Source organism: Mytilus trossulus, chromosome 14 (genome assembly GCF_036588685.1).
Source record: "Mytilus trossulus isolate FHL-02 chromosome 14, PNRI_Mtr1.1.1.hap1, whole genome shotgun sequence".
Taxonomy (NCBI): domain Eukaryota; kingdom Metazoa; phylum Mollusca; class Bivalvia; order Mytilida; family Mytilidae; genus Mytilus; species Mytilus trossulus.
In genome coordinates, this window is record NC_086386.1 from 80,022,460 (window position 1) to 80,040,741 (window position 18,282).

Here is an 18,282-nt window from a genome sequence, read left to right on the forward strand (position 1 = left end):
ATTTTTATTTACAATGGAGGGCTAACAGAAAGAGCAAATCTATCTGTGCGTAATTTATAAGGTCTTTAAATCTTTTAATAACATTAATTTGTTGTTTAACTAAACACTATTGACTTCAGATTTTTTTTCTTCTTGAAAATTTAGTTAAACCGCCGATACATTACTTTCAATTCATCATGCTTTTCAATGGCTAAGGCCGATTTTGTCCGGTATGGAACCAGTCTATGATTGACAAAGGGGAGTAATTTGATTAAAAAGTGTGAAATAACAGAATCAAATCGGTAATTGGCTAATGGACTATTAAAAGCACTTTGATGACACAAGCTTACAATGAAACAATGAATAGTGACAGTCTTTATTTTCCATTAGTAAACTTATTGCTTTGTATTGAAATTAGGTTCTTCTTGATGATATACGTGTTACATCTTTCTTACTTCGTCATTAATATATTACTCATGATTGCATCAGTGGTATTTTACCTGTCACTTTTAGAGTACACTTAATATATATATGATATAAATAAATACATATCGTATTTGTTATTATTATATAAATTTTCCTTTCTGCGTAGACAATTCGATACATCTTACCTTTAATGGTCGGTTTTAAATATATTATAAAAATTCTAGCAAACTTACAAATATAACACTGTTGGGTTGATATTAAGAATAATATATATATATATACAGAATGTGTGTTCACCCTTGTATCACCATTACTGGTGATCTGATGTATGAAATATGTCGTAGTATTGTCACTGGTTCAGACGTGCTTAAAATAGTATTATTTCTGTAAATGCTACCTACATTAATTTGAAAGATCATCCGCGATTGCTAGTTCAGCTGATCTGTAGGAATTCAATCATCATGCCATATATATCATGTACTGTGTTACAACCCTAGATAAAAACTGACAAGGAAAGGTAATACCCGGTCACCGAAAGCTTTATTAGTTGCAGAACCTAGACAATCGAGTGGTCTAGCGCGTCGGACATGGTGATTTAGTGCAATGAGTCCAGACCAGAGAAGAAAAAAGAAATTGCAGAATGCAGATAAAACATTGTTGGTATGATAGTAAGACGAAAAAAATATACTATATCAATATAAAATTATAAGGATTTAATAAAAATTGTAAAAACGACAATATTATATATTCTGCATTAATTTTTTTTAGTAAGCTATCTAACATGTTTTTACTGTAAACCAAAAAAATAGCAATTCTGTAATTTTGATACAATTGAAGTTTGAAAAGTTCGTACAAAAATGGCTAAAGAAGGGGTCATAAACCTTAATTGTTTTTGTTTTTTTAATCTATCATAGTATTAAAGCAATAGCATAATTGGCTTCCGAATGTACACATTAATAGCCGTTTATATCAACATCGACATAGACAATATTTTATATCACTATCAAAGGTGAATATGAGAAGATATATTTTGGCAGTATTTGTGGTGTTTCTTCCGTTCTTGTTCAATAATATCACTTGTTCCGGCATTGATAGGACATTTCATTCGAATAATTTCATAATATCTAATCATAATTATAGAAATGTTTCGTTTGATGTATATGAAGAGTATCGTTTTCATAAACTGTGGAATTTCATATATGTATTACTATCATATTTCATTATAATATTACTTTACTACTTTGATAAATTTAGATATAAAGCAATTGAAGTACTAGCTAATTATGCAACGTGGAAACGTGGAAGGCTCTGTGTTGCTTGTTAATATAATTGATTATGCAAATGATGTAATTCTTGATGTTATTCGTGTTACATCTTTCTTATTTCGTCATTAATAAATTATTAATGATTTCATCAGAAAAAATTAACTTGTATTTTTCAAAGTACTCTGATAATATGAATAATATGCATATATATATTATTAGTTATTATTATATATTTTTCCAATTTATAATCAAGACGATCCAGTATATCTCCAAATGCTAAATTGTCCTATTATAGACGTATACATACATAAATATGACATAAAAAAACTATCTACATATTATATACTACTTATTTACAAAGCTTGAAGTAAAGATTTCAAAACAAGGAATAGTATACTTTATTTAGCAATCATCAACTGTTGGCCAGGCGTGCGTTTTCTCTTCACACATTTCACCAATTGGGCTCAAATCAGAAAATAAAATATCAAATTGGAAGACCAAGCGATATAACGTTGTTTGTATTGGCAGTTATGTAATTAAATTATCGTTGACAACGGGTCAAGATCTAGACCGTTGTCTTGGTTGCAATTCCAAAAGGAACATACTAAGACACATGATGTCTTAATAAATTTTTTTACTTGGAAAGTATCGTGTAGGTATATCTTGAATTGTATATGAATGGTTAAGACCTAATTTCGTTACCAATCAGTATATGCAATGTCATTAGGTCCGCGACCACAACTATCGTCCCTTGATTTTCATTGTCCACGAATATAGTCCCTAGTGTTGATAGTGGGTTACTTGGCATTCATTCTTATACCCCTTCCAAATTTATTTCTCCATGTTTAATGCCTCAAATTGCAATAAGGGGGGTGAAATTACACTGTAAAAAAATTTAGGTACAGAATTTTAAAGGAACGTAGTTGAAAAAGGTTTAAAATTAGCACTTCGGAAGCTGTCAGAAGATTTCAAGACGCCCTAAACATAAAAGTGTCCATATACTGAGTAAGAACCGACGAAATTTTCTATAATTTTGATATAATTTGTCCCAAAAGTAGTATAACACACTGTAAACATTTCATTGAGAAAGCGCAGGTGGGATTTTTTTTAATATTCATAACGATGTTGTGAGAAACTATGTCTGCATAATCAATAAATAACTTGTAATGGAGACACCGCAATTCCTATACCACATTTTTGTATAGATACAATCAGAATGTTTACACTAGAAGTCGTAAATATTGAGGTGCTGCAAAATGTGTTTATAATTAAGAAATAATTCATAGAAGCCATAGATTGTTGGAAATTTACACATGACCTGGGCCGTGATATTCGAATGTTATCCTGAGCGTTAGAGAGGGATAAAATTAACGAATATCACGGCCCAGGCCATGTGTAAATTTTCAACAATATATGGCTTCAGTGAATTATTTCGATTCTAATAGGACAAATACGGTCATTTAAAAACTGAGGCGATGATAGGTATGCTGTGTGTGTGGCTGTTTATTTTTAACTCCTGGTTCGATAAAGCTCCAACATTCGTAAAAAATGTAGCTTGCATGGGTTGTTTCGTGAATAACCGCTAGAAAAAAGTCTATTTAATTCTTTAAATTCTCAAACCCAAAATTTGCCATTTTTAATGTACATGTTTTTCTCGTAAGCTACCGTCAAATCCATAGTTGACATTTCGTAACTAAGGAGCCGCCATGTTGACTTACTGACATCAGTTAATATGCGAAAAATCCAATAGAAAATAAAATAAAATAAAACCCACCTTATAAATCAGTTTCAATACAATAGTATACGAATTTCGATGGTTCACGTATCAGAAAACGTGTAACTGTAGCGTTTTCATTTGTATGACGTCATGTTTTGAAATGATTTAAATGCGTCAAAAACATTTAAAGACTTTTGCGGAATTTTATTTCATTTTTATTTTTTGATTTCTCCGAACTCTTGTGCATTACTTCTTTTTATTATGCATCCAAATAAGAATAAAAGTTATTTCGTCTTTTGTAACTACAATTTTTAAAACAATACAATCGGCAAATGGATTGCAAAAAGGTTCCAATACATGTGGATTTACGTGGGAAGTATATTGTAACAGCCATTTTTATGTATATCTCTGAGTCTGCGCTAAATATATATATATGGAAAATTTTACCATGGCGTTGTTTACAAAGCGAAAGAAACACATCATATTACAATTGAATATTATACTTATAATTGATTTGGTATGGGTATATGGTAATATAGATAAATATTGTTCCTCAAAGAACTGGTTTACATAAACTGTGGAATTTAATTTTTTTATTATTAATATAGTACTTAATCACGATATTGATATAACTATTCAAAAGTACCAGGATTATATTTAATACGCCAGACGCGCGTTTCCTCTACATAAGACTCATCAGTCACGTTCAGACCAAAAAAGTTGTAAAGCTAAACAAGGGCAAATTTTAAGAGCATAGAGGACCCTAAATTTAAAAAAAAAAGTAATACTTCGATAGATTCAAATAAAAAAGAAAACTAAGGTACTTTGCTGAGAATAGCTAATTATACAACATTGTTTTTCTTTGTTAATATAATTGATTATGCACATTATGAATTACATATTATTAACATTGTATTTGTTAATTGATTATGCAAGTTATGTATTTCTTGATGTTGTACGTGAAACATATTTCTTACTTCGACATCAATATATTGATAATTATATCGTCAACGAAATTTTACATGTATGTATCAAAGAACACTGAAAATGTAAATAAAACGCATTTATATACTATAAGTTATTATTAAATAACGTTTCCTTATTTCCTAGACGTTCTAGTCGATCTTCAATATTCTGGTTGGCTCCTTTTATAGAGGTATATATACATGTATATGGGATATTAAATCATTCGCTTCTTATTTGTCACATATTTGAATAGCTTAAAGTAACGATTTCAGATTAAGACATAGTATACTTGATAAAGAAATGCTCAACATAACAGTTTGCCACACGTTTGTCTTCTTTGCACATGACTTGTCAGAGGGGCTCGAATCAGAAAACCAAAATGGAAGACCAAGCGATATAAATTTGTTTTGTATAAACAGTAATGTAATTTATGTATCTATAACAACAAATCAAGATGCAGATTTCTCTTGGTTGAATTTCCAAAGGACATAAAAGACCCATGGCTATTCAGAATTTCCCCTTTGAAAAGTGTCGTGTAGGTATATCTTGAGTTGCATATGAATGGTTAAGACCTTGTTATTTTATTAAGCAGTATATGTTATGTCATTTACATACACGAACGATGTAGTTTGGAGATTTGTATGCGAAATTAATAAAAATAATTGTCATAGAGAAAACGCAGCAAAATTTGACGTATTTAAAGAAAGGCGAGGATGAATATTTATAGACTGATTAAGATCTGATATATATCAACAACCTCACAGAATTATTTTGGCAGTATATCAACATCTGCTTTCTTTTCTTTAACTCATTGCTCGATATTATTCTCGACTTGTTATATTCGTATTTGAGGTGTTTCTTCCGTTCTTGTTTAATACAATAACTTGTTCCGGCATTGATAGGACATTTCATTCACCTAATTTCATTATACCTTATCATAAATATAAAGATGTTTCGTTTGAGGTATATGTAGAGTATCGTTTTCATAAACTGTGGAATTTCATATATGTATTACTATCATATTTCATTATGATATTGCAATAATACTTTGATAGATTTAAATATAAAGGAATTAAAGTACTTTTGTAATACTAGCTAATTATGCAACACGGAAAAGTGGTAGGCTCTGTGTTTCTTGTTAATATAATTGATTATGCAAATCATGTTATTCTTGATGTTGTTCGTCTAACATCTTTCTTACTTCGTCATCAATATATTAATTATGATTTCATCAGCAAAATTTAACTTGTATTTTTCAAAGTACTCTGATAATATGAACTATATGCATATATATATTATAAGTTATTATTATAAATGTTGTCCCCTTTTTAATCAAGACGGTCCGGTACATCTCCAATTGCTAGATTGTCCTCTTATAGACGTTTATAAACAAGTATATGACATATTAAATTATCTACATATTATATGCTACTTATTTACAAAGCTTGATGTAACGATTTCAAAATAAGGAATAGTATACTTTATTTAGCAATCATCAACTGTTGGCCAGGCGTGCGTTTTCTCTACACACATTTCACCAATTGGGCTCAAATCAGAAAATAAAATATTAAATTGGAAGACCAAGCGATATACGTTGTTTGTATTGACAGTTTTGTAATCAAATTATCGTTGACAACGGGTCAAGATCTAGATCGTCGTCTTGGTTGCAATTCCAAAGGAACATACAAACCGTCATGATGTCTTTATAAACTGTCTACTTGGGAAGTGTCGTGTAGGTATATCTTGAATTGCATATGCATGGTTAAGACCTTATTTCGTTATCAAGCAGTATATGTAATGTCATCAGGTCCGGAACCACAATTGTCGTCCCTTGATTTTCGTTGTCCACGAATAAAGTCCCTAGTGTTGACAGTGGGTTACTTGCCATTAATTTTTATCCCCTGACAAATGTATTTCTCTATGTTTAATGCCTCAAATTGCAAGTTGGGGGGGGGGGGGGGGGGGTTGAAATTAAAGTGTAAAAAAAATTGGGTACAGAATTTTAAAGGAACGTATTGACTTGTCAAGCTGAAAAAGGTTAAAAGAAAGTTAGCACTTCGGAAGCTGTCAAAAGATTTCAAGACGCCCTAAACATAAAATTGTAAAAATTGTCCATATATTGAGTTAGAGCCGATGAAGTTTACTTTAATTTTGATATAATTTGCCCCAATAGTAGTACAACACACTTTAAAAATTTGATTGAGAAAGCGCAGGTTGGAATTTTTTAATTTTCCCTACGATGTTGTGAGAAACCATGTCTGCATAATCAATAAATAACTTGTCATGGAGACACCGCAATTCCCATACCAGATCTTTTTTTTTGTATAGATACAATCAGGATGTTCACACTGGAAGTCGTAAATATTGAGATCCTGAAAATGTGTTTATAATTGAACATTATACTTATAATTGATTTGTTATGGGTATATGATAATATAGATAAATAGTGTTTTTCAAAGAAGTGGTTTACATAAACTGTGGAATTTCATTTTTTTATTATTAATATAGTATTTAATCACGATATTGATAAACTGCTCAAAAGTACTAGAATTATATTAAATACGACAGACGCGCGTTTCTTCTACATTAAACACATCAGTCACGCTAAGATCAACATAGTTGTGGAGCCAAACAAGTACAAAGTTTAAGAGCATTGATGACCAAAAATTCCTAAAAAGTAATACTTCGATAGATTCAAATAAAAAAGCTAATTAAAGTACTTTGCTGATAATAGCTAAGTATACAACATTGTTTTTCTTTGTTAATATAATTGATTATGCACATTATAACTATAATTCTTGATGTTGTTCGTGTAACATCTTTCTTGCTACGTCATCAATATATTTATTATGATTTCATTAGCAAAATTTCACATGTACTTTTCAATATACAAGCAGTATATTATGTTATGTCATTAACATACACGAACGATGTAGTGTGGAGATTTGTATGCGAGATCAATAAAATAAAATTGTCATAGAGAAAACGCAGCAAAATTTAACGTATTTAAAGATAGGCGAGGATGAATATTTATAGACTGATTTCTGTCTGATATATATCAACAACCTCACAGACTGATTTTGGCAGTATATCAACGTCTGCTTTTGTCTTCAACTCATTGCATGATATTATTGTCGACTTGTTATATTCGTATTTGTGGTGTTTCCTCCGTTCTTGTTTAATAAAATAACTTGTTCTGGCATTGATAGGACATTTCATTCAAATAATTTCATTATATCTTATCATAAATATAAAGATGTTTTGTTGACGTATATGTAAAGTATCGTTTTCATAAACTGTGGAATTTCATACATGTATTTCTATCATATTTCATTATGATATTGCTATAATACTTTGATAGATTTAAATATAAAGGAATTAAAGTACTTTTGTAATACTAACTAATTATGCAACACGGAAAAGTGGTAGGCTCTTTGTTTCTTGTTTATATAATTGATTAAGCTTAATAAGTAATTCTTGATGTTGTTTGTGTAACATCTTTCTTACTTCGTTATCAATATATTAATTATGAGTTTATCAGCAAGATTTAACTTGTATTTTTCAAAGTACTCTTATACTATGAATAATATGCATATATATATATTATTAGTTATTTTTATATATGTTGTCCCCTTTATAATCAAGACGTTCCGGTACATCTCCAAATGCTAGATTGTCCTTTCAAAGACATATACATACATGAAGTAAAGATTTCAAAATAAGGAATAGTATACTTGATTTAACAATCATCAACTGTTTGCCAGGCGTGCGTTTTCTCTTCACACATTTCACCAATTGGGCTCAAATCAGAAAATAAAATATTAAATTGGAAGACCAAGCGATATACGTTGTTTGTATTGACAGTTATGTAATTAAATTATCGGTAACAACGGGTCAAGATCTAGATCGTCGTTTTGGTTGCAATTCCAAAGGAACATACAAAGACAAATGATGTTTTATAAATTGTTCTACGTGGGAAGTGTCGTGTAGGTATATCTTGAATTGTATATGAATGGTTTAGACCTTATTTCGTTACTAATCAGTATATGCAATGTCAGTAGGTACGAGACCACAACTATCGTCCCCTGATTTTCGTTGTCCACGAATATAGTCCCTAGTGTTGATAGTGGGTTACTTGGCATTATTTTTATACCCCTTCCAAATTAATGCCTCAAATGACAAATCGGGGGGTGGTGGAAATTACACTGTAAAAAAATTATTTAGGTACAGAATTTTAAAGGAACGTAGTTGAAAAAGGTTTCAAATTAGCACTTCGGAAGCTGTCAGACGATTTCAAGACGCCCTAAACATAAAGTGTCCATATACTGAGTAAGAGCCGATGAAGTTTTCTATAGTTTTGATATGATTGTCCCAAAAGTAGTACAACAAACTGTAAAACTTTCATTGAGGAATCAAAGGTGGGATTTTTTTTAATTTTCATTTCGATGTTGAAAGAAGCTACGTCTGCATAATCAATAAATAACTTATCATGGAGACACCGCAATTCCCATACCACATCTTTTTTTTGTAGAGATACAATCAGGATGTTTACTCGGAAGTAGTAGATGTTTAGATCCTGAAGTTGTTTTTATAATTGAACAATATACTTATAATTGATTTGGTATAGGTATATGATAATATGGATAAATATTGTTCTTTAAAGAATTGGTTTACATACACTTTGGAATTTCATTTTTTTTATTATAAATATAGTACTTAATCACGATATTTATATAACTACTCAAAAGTACCAGAATTTTTTATAACACGTCAGACGCTCGTTTCCTCTACATAAAAGAGGGACGAAAGATACCAAAGGGACAGTTAAACTCATAAATCTAAAATAAACTGAAAACGCTATGGCTAAAAATGAAAAAAGACAAACCGACAAACAATTGTGCACAACATTGAAAACAAAAGAATAAACAACACGAACCCCAATAAAAACTGGGAGTTATCTCAGGTGCTCCGGAAGGGTACGCAGATCCTGCTCCACGAGTGGAGACTCGTCAGTTACGCTAGGATCAAAATAGTTTTAAATTCAAAGAAGAACAAAGTTTAAGGGCGATATTCCAAAAAAGTAATACTCGATAGATTCAAATAAAATAGCAAATTAAAGTATTTTGCTGATATTAGTTCATTACACAACATTGTTATTCTTTGTTAATATGATTGATTATGCAAATAATGAATTTCTTGATGTTGTTCGTGTAAAATCTTTCTTACTTCGTCATCAATATATAAGTTATGATTTGATTAGAAAACTTTCACATGTATTTTTCAAAGACCACTGAAAATACAAATGATACGCATTTTTATCATATATTTAGTACAAAATACAGCTATTTTGTATATCTAATAAAGGTTCTTTTTTCCAGTCTGTATCACCTACCCTGTATCGCATACCCCGTATCGCATGGCTAAACCCGTATCGCATGGTAAAACCCGTATCGCATACCTTTTTTTTTTTTTTTTTTTTTTAAACTAAAGTCAGTTCTTTTGGTTTTTTTTTGCTTTTAAAAGATTTTTTTTTCTATTAAAAAAAACAATAATAAAAAAAATTATTAAAAATATTAAAAAATTTTTTTTTTTTTTTTTTCTAAAAATAGGTCAATTTTTTGAATGACGTCATTGTTTGGTATGTAACGCCATGAACATCAAGTTTTTACAACAATTTTTTTGGCACACTAAATGCAACTATAAAAAATACCAAACACTCAATAATACAATAATAAACAAAATATTTTCAAAACAACAGATTGTAAGGTAACCTAGGTGCTTCGTATAAATAATTGAGCAGTTATTTTAAAGCTTTGAAACAAGACAAAAGCAGAACTGAAGGTAACCCAGTGCTATGGACCAGAAAACAGTTCATATAATATAAAACTCTTTTGTTGAAATATATGATAAAGCGTATAATACATGGCAAAATCCGTATCACATGCCGTATCACCCTCGACCAATATCATCCCTCGGGCCTAAAGGCCCTCGGGCTGATATTGATGTCTCGGGATGATACGGATTTTGCCATGTATTATTCTCTATATATACTATAAGTTATTATTATATAACTTTTCCTAAATTTCTGGACGTTCTAGAAGATCTTAAATTCTCTGGCTGGTTCATTTGATAGTATGTACATGTTTTTGGGATATTGAATCATTTGCTTCTTATTTGTCACTTATTTTCAAAGTTTAAAGTAACGATTTCAGAAAAAGGCATACTATTCTTGATAAAGCAATTCGCAACATAATAGTTTGCCGGACGTTCGTCTTTTTTGCACACGACTTATCAGAGGGGTTCGAATCAGAAAACCAAAAATGGAAGACCAAGCGATATGAATTTGTTTTGTATCAACAGTTCTGTAATTCATTTTTCTATAACAACGAATCAAGATGCAGATTTATCTTGGTTTAATTCCAAAGGACATAAAAGACCAATGGCTATTTCCAGAATTTCCCCTTTGGAAATTGTTGTGTAGGTGTATCTGGAGTTGCATATGAATGATTAAGACCTTGTTACATTATCAAGCAGTATATGTAATGTCATTAACATACACAAACGATGTAGTGTGGAGATTTGTATGTGAGATCAATAGAATAAAATTGTCATAGAGAAAACGCAGCAACATTATACGTAATTAAAGATAGATGAGGATGATTATTTATAGACTGATATAGATCTGATATATATCAACAACCTAGCAAACTTATGTTGGCAGTTTATCAACGTCTTCCTTTTTCTTCAACTCATCGCATGGTATTATTCTCGACTTGTTACATTCGTATTCGTGGTGTTTCTTCCGTTCCTTTTTAATACAAATAGTTATCAAAGGTACCAGGATTATAATTTAGTACGCCAGACGCGCGTTTTGTCTACATAAGACTCATCAGTGACGCTCATATCAAAATATTTATAAAGCCAAACAATTAGAAAGTTCAAGAGCAAAAACTTGTTCTGGTATTGATAGGACATGTCATTCAAAATCTTTCATTATATCTTATCATAAATATAAAGATGTTTTGTTTGCTGTATATGAAGAGTATCCTTTTCGTAAACTTTTGAATTTCATATATGTATTACTGTCATATTTCATTATTATATTGCTATATAACTTTGATAGATTTAAATATAAAGCAAACAAATTACTTTTGTAATACAGCTAATTATGCAACACGGAAAAGTGGTAGGCTCTGTGTTTCTTGTTAATATAATTGATTATGCAAATTCTTGATATTGTTCGTGTAACATCTTTCTTTCTTCGTCATCAACATATTAATTATGATTTCATCAGCAAAATTTAACTTGTATTTTTCAAAGTACTCTGATAATATGAGTTATATGCATATTTGTATTATTAGTTATTATATATAAATATTGTCTCCTTTATAATTAAGACGATCCAGTAGATCTCCAATAGCTAGATTGTCCTTTTATACACGTATATATACATGTATATGACATATTAAATTATCTACATATCATATGCTACTTATCTACAAAACTTGAAGTAAAGATTTCAGAATATGGAATAGTATACTTGATTTAGCAATCATGAACTGTTTGCCAGGCGTGCGTTTTCTCTACACACAACTCACTTATTGAGCTCAAATCAGAAAATAAAATATTAAATTGGAAGACCAAGCTATACATGCTATATACGTTGTTTATATTGACAGTCATGAAATTATATTATCGAGTCAAGATATAAATCGTCGTCTTGGTTGCAATTCCAAAAGAACATACAAAGACACAACATGTGTTTATAAATTGTTCTACTTGGGAAGTGTCATGTAGGTATATCTTGAATTGCATGTCAATGGTTAAGACTTTATTTCGTTATCAAGCAGTATATGTAATGCCATTAGGTCCGAGACCACAATTATCGTCCCTTGATTTTCGGTGTCCACGAATATAGTCCCTAGTGTTGACAGTGGGTTACTTGCCATTACTTTTAATTCCCCTTCCAAATTTATTTCTCCATGTTTAATGCCTCAAATTGCAAGTAGGGGCTGAATTTACACTATAAACACATTTGGGTACAGAAATTTAAAGGAACGTAGTTGAAATTTTTTATAAATTAGCACTTCAGAAGCTGTCAAAAGATTTCAAGACGCCCTTAACAAAAGAGTCTCCATATATTGAGTTAGAGCCGATGAAGTTTTCTATAATTTTGATATAGTGCCCAAAAGTAGTACAATGCACTGTAACAATTTTATTGAAAAAGCGCAGTTGGTTTTTTTTTAGTATTCAGGATGTTTCTTGAATCGTTAAGATTGAGATCATTAAAATGTATTTATAATTGAACATTATACTTATAATTGATTTTGTATAGGTATCAGATAATATAGATAAATATTGTTCTTGAAAGAAGTGGTTTACATCAACTGGAATTTCAATTTTTTTGTTTGTTATTAATATATTTTCTAATAACGATTCTAAAATGACGTTCTTCTTTAGCTTTGTAAAGAAACCATACTTTATTATCCAATAAAGTTAGTTTGCACATGCGTGTATTGACTACGGCAGAAAAATTAATTTCGTCAAAATGGTATGCATTTAATGTATTTCCTTAAATTAAAACACTTTCATACACTAAAATGATACACATTTTGTTACTAATACTTTAACAATGACAACAATGTGTTACAATTCGTAATTGAAAATAGTTTACCTAGATACAGCAACGTCCATGTCGGCTGTTCTAACTTCAAAACCCATCCCCCTAAAAACACGTTTCATCTCTCCTGTTAAAAAGGCATGTCATTGTATATCAATTTCATTGAAACATATGTTCCGACGATAAAATATAACACAAAGAATAGGTTACTATTACTGTTGTACTGAAATGACAAAATTGTTTCATATTTCTGATAAAGTGGATTGACCCTAGCAGGGAATCGAACCCCATTCTCCTATAAAAACAAATAGGCGTAATTACCAATATACCACCAAGGTTTCCAATCCATTTTACAAACGCAACAAGATTGTCACCCAGTATTAATTTTAATCTCATGTATAAATACAGCATTTGAAATCTTCAGATGCACAAAGGCGTGCCCTTTGATCAACTTTAAAAGGTGTAGCCACCGCAAGTATAAATGGATTTCTGTCAAAGGGCCCCTCCTGCCAAGTCTCGAATGTCAGCACAACTTTATCAAGAAATCCTCTATCAGATATGAACATATTTACCAATGCTACAATATTAACCGGCGGAATATTTACGATTGATTTAGTAAATAAAGACCTACCCGATTCTCCTTGTGCGTCCACCGCCATTGACGACTGACTTGAAAATGTGCGTGTCAGAAATTGACCTCAAAGGAAAAGACTGTTGAAATATAACTTTTCTGATATATTGTGACACAAATATTGTTTTAGTTAATAAATTAATTTATAAAAATCTGTTTCAATTTTGAATTTTAGAAATTTATACAACTTTGCCAAATTAAACTGGTATGAACTAGTTGGATAAAAATCGACAGGAAGGTTGATGGAAGAGCCTACACAAATACCGTACACTTTATACACAGCCTAATCAGAATCGAAATAATTGATGCCAGCTATACTTTATTGTAGTTTTAACATGGGTAGGCATTATATTCGTGTTATTTTAGCCCTCGCTATCGCTCTGGCAAAAATAATCACGAATATAATGCATGTTAAAACTACAATAAAGTATAGCTGGCATCAATTATTTCTTAATTTTGATATAACTACTAAAAAGTACCAGGATTATATTTAATACGCCAGAAGCGCGTTTCCTCTACATAAGATTCATTAGTCACGCTCAAAGCAAATAGCTGTGATGCGAAACAAGGACAAAGTTTCAGAGCATTGAGGTCCCAAAATTCCAAAAGACTAATACTTCGATAGATTCAAATAAAAAGCAAATTAAAGTACTTTGCTGAGATTAACTAATTATACAACATTGTTTTTCTTTGTTAATATAATTGATTATGCACATTATGAATTACATATAATAAACATTCTATTTGTTAATTGATTATGCAAGTTATGTATTTCTTGATGTTGTACGTTTAACATATTTATTACTTCGTCATCAATATATTGTTAATAATACCGTCAACGGAATTTTACATGTATGTATCAAAGAACACTGATAATATAAATAATACGCATTTATATACTATTAGTTATTTTCATTCAACTTTTCCTTATTTTCTAGACGTTCCAGTAGATCTTGAATTTTTTGGTTGGTTCTTTTGATAGACGTATATATACATGTAAATGGGATATTAAACATTTGCTTCTTATTTGTCACTTATTTGTAAAGCTGTAAGTAACGATTTCAGAATAAAAGTATTCTTGATTTAGCAATAATCAAAATAACAGTTTGCTAGTCGTGCTTTTTCTCGTTCCATTCGTGGGACTCGAGAAGAAAATAAATGATCAAATTGAAAAACCAAGCGTTATAATGTTGTTTGTACAGTTAGTAAATAAATTATCAACAAATCAATATCTAGATCGTCGTATTGGTTGAAATTCCAAAGGAATATACAAAGACACATGTTTCGTTATCAAGCAGTATAAGTAATGACATTTACATAAACAACGATGGTTTGTGGAGCTTTGTCTGTGAGATCAACAAATAATTTGCCATGGAGACCACCGCAGCAATATTTGACGTAATCAAAGATCGGCTAGGATGTGTATTTATAGACAGATTAAGTTCTGATTTACATCAACGACCACACAGATTTAAAATATTCTGAAAATGTGTCACCTTTATTTTTCTTTAAGCTAATAACATAGACATTATCCTTATTATAAACGTATTTTTTGGTGTTTAAAATAAATGGATTTCGGCCATGTCACTATTAGGAACGTGGCCAGTTGAATTATATGTGAATAAGGAAAAAGTAAAGGTGCAATCTGGTGTTTAACACTCAATATTGAGATCTTGAAAAACGTGTTTGTAATTGGTTTTGTGTAGGTTTAACATACGATAAATATTCAATCTTCAAAGTAGGTGTGTTTAAGCGATCTGATTCATGATAAAGGTATTGGCTAAATAAACTCATCATAGATACCAGGACTAAATTTAGTATATACGCCAGACGCGCGTCTAAGTTGATATATAGTACAGACCACATCCATGTACCTCTCAAACTGTGTTCCTTCCGTTTAATAAAATAAAATTTTCTGGCATTGATAGGACATTTTTTTCACATTATTTCAATATGATATCTTATCATAAATATAAATATGTTTCGTTTGAGGTATATGTAGAGTATGGTTAACAGAAACTATGGATTTTTTTTTTAAGTATACTATTTCAGTACGATATTGATAAAACCAGGACTAAATTTTGTATATACGCCAGACACGCGTTTCGTCTACAAAAACCTCACCTGTGACGCTCGAGTCCAAAAAAGTTAAAAAGGCCAAATAAAGTACGAAGTTGAAGAGAATTTTGGAACAAAATTCCTAAAAGTAAAAGATATAATACTTTGATAGATTCAAATATTAAAGTTAATGATGCAACATTTTCTTTGTTAATATAATTGATTATGCAAGTTATGTATTTCTTGATGTTGTACGTGTAACATCTTTCTTACTTCGTATCAATATATTTATAATTATATCGTCAGCGGAATTTTACATGTATCTATCGGACTATGCTTGCATAGGATTTTTTTTAAAATAAAACGGATTTGCACCACCAATGATACTACACAAAGGCGTCTCCAAGAAATTAGAAAAAAAACATTCACTTGTTGCACCTATCCCTGTTCAGGAGCCTCTATCCTTTGTTAGCATTCAAGCAATGATTTTTTATTTAAGTTCATCTATTTATTTAGAGTTTAATATTACGTTCATTATCAGTGAACTAGTACACTTTTTTGTTAAAAGGCCAGATGAAGCTCGGGTCCGGATGTTGGATTTTCTCGCTGCTTTGAAGACACTATGATGACCATTGGCTTGTTTTTTTTGTTCGGGTTGTTGTCTCTTTGAACATTCCCCATTTCCGTTCTCAATGATATTGATAACGGTGTCTCTCGTGCGGACAACATCAGCCGAGATGAACGTGTACAATACAATGACAAGAATGAGTCCCGATGGTGCTGACTTGATAAGTTATCACACCTACTCCTCGAAAACTGGAAGCTAATAAAAAAATATCCAAAACTATCCAAGTTCTGTACCTGTCCAAATGTACTACATCTGTTTAGCCTCAAACACTTCCTGGAGAGATTTATCATTAAAACCCGCCTCGTTGTCTGCTGGCTACTGCAAGGGATTCAAAAACAAACGATTTCTGGCTTGCGAGCAAAAACTGAAGACTTGTAACGGTAACTTCACTTGTACGGAAGACACTGCAATGTCAAATGCAAGACTATGAATGATGTATAATTGAGAATGGAATAGGGGAATGTGTCAAAGATCAACCCGACCATAGAACAGACAACAGCTGAAGATCACCAATAGGTTTTCAATGCAGCGAGAAACTCCGGCAACCGGAAGCGTCCTTCAGCTGGCACCTAAATAAATAGTTATACTAGTTCAATAATAAAGGCCAGATGCTCCTGACTTAGAACAGGCGCAAAAATGCGGTGGGGTTAAACATGTTTTTTGAAATCTTAACCATACCCTATACCTCTTATCAATATAGAAAAGTAAACGCATAACAATACGTACAATAAAATTCAGTTTAAGAGAAGTACGAGTCCGATGTCAGAAGATGTAACAAAAGAAAATAAACAAAATGATAATAAAACATAAATACATAAATAACAACAGACCACTAGCAGATACTGACATGCCAGCTCCAGACCTCAATTAAACTGATTAAATGATTATATCTTCATCATATGAATACATATGTATCAGACAAAATCCCTCCTGTTAAGGGGTTTAGTATCATACCATCATGATGTATATGTGAAGAACATAACCCACGTCATGCCAACAACTGGTTTTAGAATAAATATGTGTAATTCCGATGCAAAGACCCAATAAGGGAATCAATATTAAAGCCAAAATATGCAATCTTTAATGACCTGACAACAGTATCGTAACTATATCCCTTCTTGATAAGTTTGTTTAAAGGTTTTGTTAGCTTTTGGATGAATACTGACATTTTTGTGCATTGTAAAGAATATAACCATAAAAGATTGGATGTGAAATACCTGAAGGTATAATATGTCTGCATGTTGAGTTATATTTACGATTGATGTCCTTGTACCGATGATAAAATTTAGTAAGTGTTTTGACTGGTATGTGTTATCAAAAACCCTGCTGTAATATTTTTTCAGTAATAAAAAAATTTCTCTCGCTAAAATCTAAAACGTTGTTACATACACTAGCGAATCGTACAAGTTGGGATATATAAACACTGTAAGATGGCGACAAAAGAAGGTCACCATCTAAAAATGGATAGTTAACGATAGGAAATAAAAAATCATCTGTTTTATCATAATTTTTTGTATTAAGCTTTCCGTTAATGATATAGACATCAAGATAAAAGAAAGGGCAGTGGTCGTTGTTAGTATTAGCTTTATTTAAAGTTATTTCAACAGGATCAATTTATTAAGTATACATACTGAAATCGTTATTATTAAGAGCCAACATATCGTCCAAATGTCTAAAATTTTTATTATCATTTTTTTCTTCTACATTGTAAATGTGGTAAACAGAACCGCCATTTCACAATCTATGAACGGCCATCGTAACGAATATGCAAGCCAACCTTTCTCGTCGTTGACATTTGATATCCCCTTAGCACACTAAGACATTTCTCAATCGACTGACCATCCCAATCACAGACCAATAGTTATCAAAAGTACCAGGATTATAACGACCAAATACATTATACTTAAGACACTGCTTCGTCTAAGGATGATAGTCTCATTTTGGATTTATTTTTGATAAAAGATTTAAAAACTTTGTAACCAAATGGGAACA